This window comes from Schistocerca gregaria, unplaced genomic scaffold (assembly GCF_023897955.1).
Source record: "Schistocerca gregaria isolate iqSchGreg1 unplaced genomic scaffold, iqSchGreg1.2 ptg000178l, whole genome shotgun sequence".
Classification (NCBI taxonomy): domain Eukaryota; kingdom Metazoa; phylum Arthropoda; class Insecta; order Orthoptera; family Acrididae; genus Schistocerca; species Schistocerca gregaria.
The window spans coordinates 6,794,429-6,801,689 of NW_026061728.1; the positions used below are offsets into that span (position 1 = coordinate 6,794,429).

Sequence of the window (7,261 nt, forward strand, 5' to 3'; positions counted from 1 at the left end):
GGAACTTCCGATGCCTGGTTTATTAGAGCAGTGCTCTACCACTGAGCTAAAGAGGCGCGGCCTAGTGGTACTTTTGGGTACTTCGTCCTTACGGTCGTCTGCATCATCAGACTTCAGCTGACAACACTTCATATTACCGGCTAACATTTGCAGCTATGGCGACCCATTACTGCTTGGCTACACATCTGACACGTAACCGATGTGCTCTCCAAACAACAACACTTGCATTTCAGAACATGTCTTCCACACATGTCTACAAAATCACCTTCACATTCAAATACAGTTTCCTTGTGACTGACAGAGACGTAGGCAAAGTTTAAAGTTGCTATTTCCATTACATCTCGTTAATCTGAAAAATGGTAATTTACATCTGCAGCGGAACATAATTCCGTTCCGCCCAGCGTGTGGCTCGAACCCACGACCCTAGGATTAAAAGTCTGACGCTCTACCGACTGAGCTAGCCGGCTACCTCGTTGAATACTTGCCGGATAGCACGTCACACAGTACTCGTTTGGTTGGGTGGTCCCATACAGAATCTCTCCATGCTGCCTAATGTTTTCCTAACGTCACACTCGTCACGTACTTCACTTTTATGTCATAATCATTTCTGAGAGGTAAAGAAATTGCATGACAGCATGCAGAGCTAGTGGCGTACAAATTAACACACATACTTTATGTGACTCAAAAGCCGAACGAGTTACTTTCTCGTCGTTGTTTTAGATGTGCAAGTGCCAGTCAAAACTCGCGGTGTCGGCACTCTGCTGACCATTTCGCTAGTTAACACCGGTCTTGTTGTGTGTTTCAAGCTCAAGAGCATTTCCAAGCAAAAAATGGTCAACAGCAACATTCAGACGGTTTCGTACTGCTCAATTGCTACATTAAAACGGTATGTTTCTTTTTCAGAACTGGAAAAAAACGAGCGTGACAACATTCGAATCTGTAATCATCAGATCCGAAGTCCAACGCCTTATCCGTTAGGCCACATGGTCACTGACTACAAACTATGTCATGTATACGACTCATCTCGAAACGCTCACACCCCTGAGGATTTGTGTTTTCGTTCTACACAGCCGCTGCCCCTTGCTCTTTCCCACCCATTCGTTACATTCAACCTCTTACGAGACCGACCAAATATAGACTGAGAAACAAGACCACACACTTTGTGCATTCGGAATCGAAGGCAGGGCGTCCCTCGCCGCATTTGCTACGATAGCCATTTGCTAATTCTGCAGAAGCGGCGGCGGCGACGTCGACGACGACGACGACGACGACGACGACGACCGCGAGAGGTTCTGAGATATGTGAGAAATACATCTATAAAATGTAATTCAGACTGCCTCGTCCCCTTTTATGCTGTACCGCTTTGGCAAATGCTTTATCTGCGCCATTCGCCTTAATCACATCTGAGAGTATTTCTTAAAAAAACGCCTGTCGCTAATTGTTCGTCATCACAGATACTGTTTGCTATACGACCACGACGCGCAACTGATTTCCAAAATTCATCTTTCTCCTGTGAGGATGGAACTACCGATGCCTGGTTTATTAGAGCAGTGCTCTACCACTGAGCTAAAGAGGCGCGGCCTAGTGGTACTTTTGGGTACTTCGTCCTTACGGTCGTCTGCATCATCAGACTTCAGCTGACAACACTTCATATTACCGGCTAATATTTGCAGCTATGGCGACCCATTACTGCTTGGCTACACATCTGACATGTAACCGATGTGCTCTCCAAACAACAACACTTGCATTTCAGAACATGTCTTCCACACATGTCTACAAAATCACCTTCACATTCAAATACAGTTTCCTTGTGACTGACAGAGACGTAGGCAAAGTTTAAAGTTGCTATTTCCATTACATCTCGTTAATCAGAAAAACGGTAATTTACATCTGCAGCGGAACAAAATTCCGTTCCGCCCAGCGTGTGGCTCGAACCCACGACCCTAGGATTAAGAGTCTGACGCTCTTCCGACTGAGCTAGCCGGCTACCTCGTTGAATACCTGCCGGATAGCACGTCACACAGTACTCGTTTGGGTTGGGTGGTCCCATACAGAATCTCTCCATGCTGCCTAATGTTTTCCTAACGTCACACTCGTCACGTACTTCACTTTTATGTCATAATCATTTCTGAGAGGTAAAGAAATTGCATGACAGCATGCAGAGCTAGTGGCGTACAAATTAACACACATACTTTATGTGACTCAAAAGCCGAACGAGTTACTTTCTCGTCGTTGTTTTAGATGTGCAAGTGCCAGTCAAAACTCGCGGTGTCGGCACTCTGCTGACCATTTCGCTAGTTAACACCGGTCTTGTTGTGTGTTTCAAGCTCAAGAGCATTTCCAAGCAAAAAATGGTCAACAGCAACATTCAGACGGTTTCGTACTGCTCAATTGCTACATTAAAACGGTATGTTTCTTTTTCAGAACTGGAAAAAAACGAGCGTGACAACATTCGAACCTGTAATCATCAGATCCGAAGTCCGACGACTTATCCGTTAGGCCACATGGTCACTGACTACAAACTATGTCATGTATACGTCTCATCTCGAAACGCTCACACCCCTGAGGATTTGTGTTTTCGTTCTACACAGCCGCTGCCCCTTGCTCTTTCCCACCCATTCGTTACATTCAACCTCTTACGAGACCGACCAAATATAGACTGTGAAACAAGACCACACACTTTGTGCATTCGGAATCGAAAGCAGGGCGTCCCTCGCCGAATTTGCTACGATAGCCATTTGCTACTTCTGCAGAAGCGGCGGCGGCGACGACGACGACGACGACGACGACGACGACCGCGAGAGGCTCTGAGATATGTGAGAAATACATCTATAAAATGTAATTCAGACTGCCTCGTCCCACTTTATGCTGTACCGCTTTGGCAAATGCTTTATCTGCGCCATTCGCCTTAATCACATCTGAGAGTATTTCTTAAAAAAACGCCTGTCGCTAATTGTTCGTCATCACAGATACTGTTTGCTATACGGCCACGACGCGCAACTGATTTCCAAAATTCATCTTTCTCCTGTGAGGATGGAACTTCCGATGCCTGGTTTATTAGAGCAGTGCTCTACCACTGAGCTAAAGAGGCGCGGCCTAGTGGTACTTTTGAGTACTTCGTCCTTACGGTCGTCTGCATCATCAGACTTCAGCTGACAACACTTCATATTACCGGCTAATATTTGCAGCTATGGCGACCCATTACTGCTTGGCTACACATCTGACACGTAACCGATGTGCTCTCCAAACAACAACACTTGCATTTCAGAACATGTCTTCCACACATGTCTACAAAATCACCTTCACATTCAAATACAGTTTCCTTGTGACTGACAGAGACGTAGGCAAAGTTTAAAGTTGCTATTTCCATTACATCTCGTTAATCAGAAAAACGGTAATTTACATCTGCAGCGGAACAAAATTCCGTTACGCCCAGCGCGTGGCTCGAACCCACGACCCTGGGATTAAGAGTCTGACGCTCTACCGACTGAGCTAGCCGGCTACCTCGGTGAATACCTGCCGGGTAGCACGTCACACATTACTCGTTTGGGTTGGGTGGTCCCATACAGAATCTCTCCATGCTGCCTAATGTTTTCCTAACGTCACACTCGTCACGTACTTCACTTTTATGCCATAATCATTTCTGAGAGGTAAAGAAATTGCATGACAACATGCAGAGCTAGTGGCTTTAAAATTAACACACATACGTTATGTGATTCAAAAGCCGAACGAGTTACTTTCCTACGTTGTTTTAGATGTGCAAGTGCCAGTCAAAACTCGTGGTGTCGGCACTCTGCCGACCATTTCGCTAGTTAACACCGGTCTTGTTGTGTGTGTTTCAAGCTCAAGAGCATCTCCAAGCAAAAAAATGGTCAACAGCAACATTCAGACGGTTTCGTACTGCTCAATTGCTACATTAAAACGGTATGTTTCTTTTTCAGAACTGGAAAAAAAAGGGCCATGAGAACATTCGAACCTGTAATCATCAGATCCGAAGTCCGACGCCTTATCCATTAGGCCACATGGTCACTGACGACCAGCTATGTCATGTATACGAATCATCTCGAAACGCTCACACCCCTGAGGATTTGTGTTTTCGTTCTACACAGCCGCTGCCCCTTGCTCTTTCCCACCCATTCGTTACATTCAACCTCTTACGAGACCGACCAAATATAAACTGAGAAACAAGACCACACACTTTGTGCATTCGGAATCCAAGGCAGGGCGTCCCTCGCCGCATTTGCTACGATGGCCATTTGCTACTTCTGCAGAAGCGGCGGCGGCGACGACGACGACGACGACGACGACGACGACGACGACCGCGAGAGGCTCTGAGATATGTGAGATATACATCTATAAAATGTAATGCAGACTGCCTCGTCCCACTTTATGCTGTACCGCTTTGGCAAATGCTTTATCTGCGCCATTCGCCTTAATCACATCTGAGAGTATTTCTTAAAAAAACGCCTGTCGCTAATTGTTCGTCATCACAGATACTGTTTGCTATACGGCCACGACGCGCAACTGATTTCCAAAATTCATCTTTCTCCTGTGAGGATGGAACTTCCGATGCCTGGTTTATTAGAGCAGTGCTCTACCACTGAGCTAAAGAGGCGCGGCCTAGTGGTACTTTTGAGTACTTCGTCCTTACGGTCGTCTGCATCATCAGACTTCAGCTGACAACACTTCATATTACCGGCTAATATTTGCAGCTATGGCGACCCATTACTGCTTGGCTACACATCTGACACGTAACCGATGTGCTCTCCAAACAACAACACTTGCATTTCAGAACATGTCTTCCACACATGTCTACAAAATCACCTTCACATTCAAATACAGTTTCCTTGTGACTGACAGAGACGTAGGCAAAGTTTAAAGTTGCTATTTCCATTACATCTCGTTAATCAGAAAAACGGTAATTTACATCTGCAGCGGAACAAAATTCCGTTACGCCCAGCGCGTGGCTCGAACCCACGACCCTGGGATTAAGAGTCTGACGCTCTACCGACTGAGCTAGCCGGCTACCTCGGTGAATACCTGCCGGGTAGCACGTCACACATTACTCGTTTGGGTTGGGTGGTCCCATACAGAATCTCTCCATGCTGCCTAATGTTTTCCTAACGTCACACTCGTCACGTACTTCACTTTTATGCCATAATCATTTCTGAGAGGTAAAGAAATTGCATGACAACATGCAGAGCTAGTGGCTTTAAAATTAACACACATACGTTATGTGATTCAAAAGCCGAACGAGTTACTTTCCTACGTTGTTTTAGATGTGCAAGTGCCAGTCAAAACTCGTGGTGTCGGCACTCTGCCGACCATTTCGCTAGTTAACACCGGTCTTGTTGTGTGTGTTTCAAGCTCAAGAGCATCTCCAAGCAAAAAAATGGTCAACAGCAACATTCAGACGGTTTCGTACTGCTCAATTGCTACATTAAAACGGTATGTTTCTTTTTCAGAACTGGAAAAAAAAGGGCCATGAGAACATTCGAACCTGTAATCATCAGATCCGAAGTCCGACGCCTTATCCATTAGGCCACATGGTCACTGACGACCAGCTATGTCATGTATACGAATCATCTCGAAACGCTCACACCCCTGAGGATTTGTGTTTTCGTTCTACACAGCCGCTGCCCCTTGCTCTTTCCCACCCATTCGTTACATTCAACCTCTTACGAGACCGACCAAATATAAACTGAGAAACAAGACCACACACTTTGTGCATTCGGAATCCAAGGCAGGGCGTCCCTCGCCGCATTTGCTACGATGGCCATTTGCTACTTCTGCAGAAGCGGCGGCGGCGACGACGACGACGACGACGACGACGACGACGACGACGACCGCGAGAGGCTCTGAGATATGTGAGAAATACATCTATAAAATGTAATTCAGACTGCCTCGTCCCACTTTATGCTGTACCGCTTTGGCAAATGCTTTATCTGCGCCATTCGCCTTAATCACATCTGAGAGTATTTCTTAAAAAAACGCCTGTCGCTAATTGTTCGTCATCACAGATACTGTTTGCTATACGGCCAAGACGCGCAACTGATTTCCAAAATTCATCTTTCTCCTGTGAGGATGGAACTTCCGATGCCTGGTTTATTAGAGCAGTGCTCTACCACTGAGCTAAAGAGGCGCGGCCTAGTGGTACTTTTGGGTACTTCGTCCTTACGGTCGTCTGCATCATCAGACTTCAGCTGACAACACTTCATATTACCGGCTAACATTTGCAGCTATGGCGACCCATTACTGCTTGGCTACACATCTGACACGTAACCGATGTGCTCTCCAAACAACAACACTTGCATTTCAGAACATGTCTTCCACACATGTCTACAAAATCACCTTCACATTCAAATACAGTTTCCTTGTGACTGACAGAGACGTAGGCAAAGTTTAAAGTTGCTATTTCCATTACATCTCGTTAATCTGAAAAATGGTAATTTACATCTGCAGCGGAACAAAATTCCGTTCCGCCCAGCGTGTGGCTCGAACCCACGACCCTAGGATTAAAAGTCTGACGCTCTACCGACTGAGCTAGCCGGCTACCTCGTTGAATACTTGCCGGATAGCACGTCACACAGTACTCGTTTGGTTGGGTGGTCCCATACAGAATCTCTCCATGCTGCCTAATGTTTTCCTAACGTCACACTCGTCACGTACTTCACTTTTATGTCATAATCATTTCTGAGAGGTAAAGAAATTGCATGACAGCATGCAGAGCTAGTGGCGTACAAATTAACACACATACTTTATGTGACTCAAAAGCCGAACGAGTTACTTTCTCGTCGTTGTTTTAGATGTGCAAGTGCCAGTCAAAACTCGCGGTGTCGGCACTCTGCTGACCATTTCGCTAGTTAACACCGGTCTTGTTGTGTGTTTCAAGCTCAAGAGCATTTCCAAGCAAAAAATGGTCAACAGCAACATTCAGACGGTTTCGTACTGCTCAATTGCTACATTAAAACGGTATGTTTCTTTTTCAGAACTGGAAAAAAACGAGCGTGACAACATTCGAATCTGTAATCATCAGATCCGAAGTCCAACGCCTTATCCGTTAGGCCACATGGTCACTGACTACAAACTATGTCATGTATACGACTCATCTCGAAACGCTCACACCCCTGAGGATTTGTGTTTTCGTTCTACACAGCCGCTGCCCCTTGCTCTTTCCCACCCATTCGTTACATTCAACCTCTTACGAGACCGACCAAATATAGACTGAGAAACAAGACCACACACTTTGTGCATTCGGAAT

The 7,261-nt window shown here is 45.8% G+C and overlaps 2 non-coding genes across 2 annotated transcripts; both read right to left on the reverse strand.

The window, feature by feature from the left end:
* Positions 1–394: 394 nt before the first annotated feature.
* Positions 395–467, reverse strand: Trnak-uuu (transfer RNA lysine (anticodon UUU)). The gene has a single exon. It is a non-coding gene; the product is annotated as a tRNA-Lys (tRNA).
* A 6,013-nt stretch (positions 468–6,480) lies between these two features.
* Positions 6,481–6,553, reverse strand: Trnak-uuu (transfer RNA lysine (anticodon UUU)). The gene has a single exon. It is a non-coding gene; the product is annotated as a tRNA-Lys (tRNA).
* Positions 6,554–7,261: the final 708 nt, after the last annotated feature.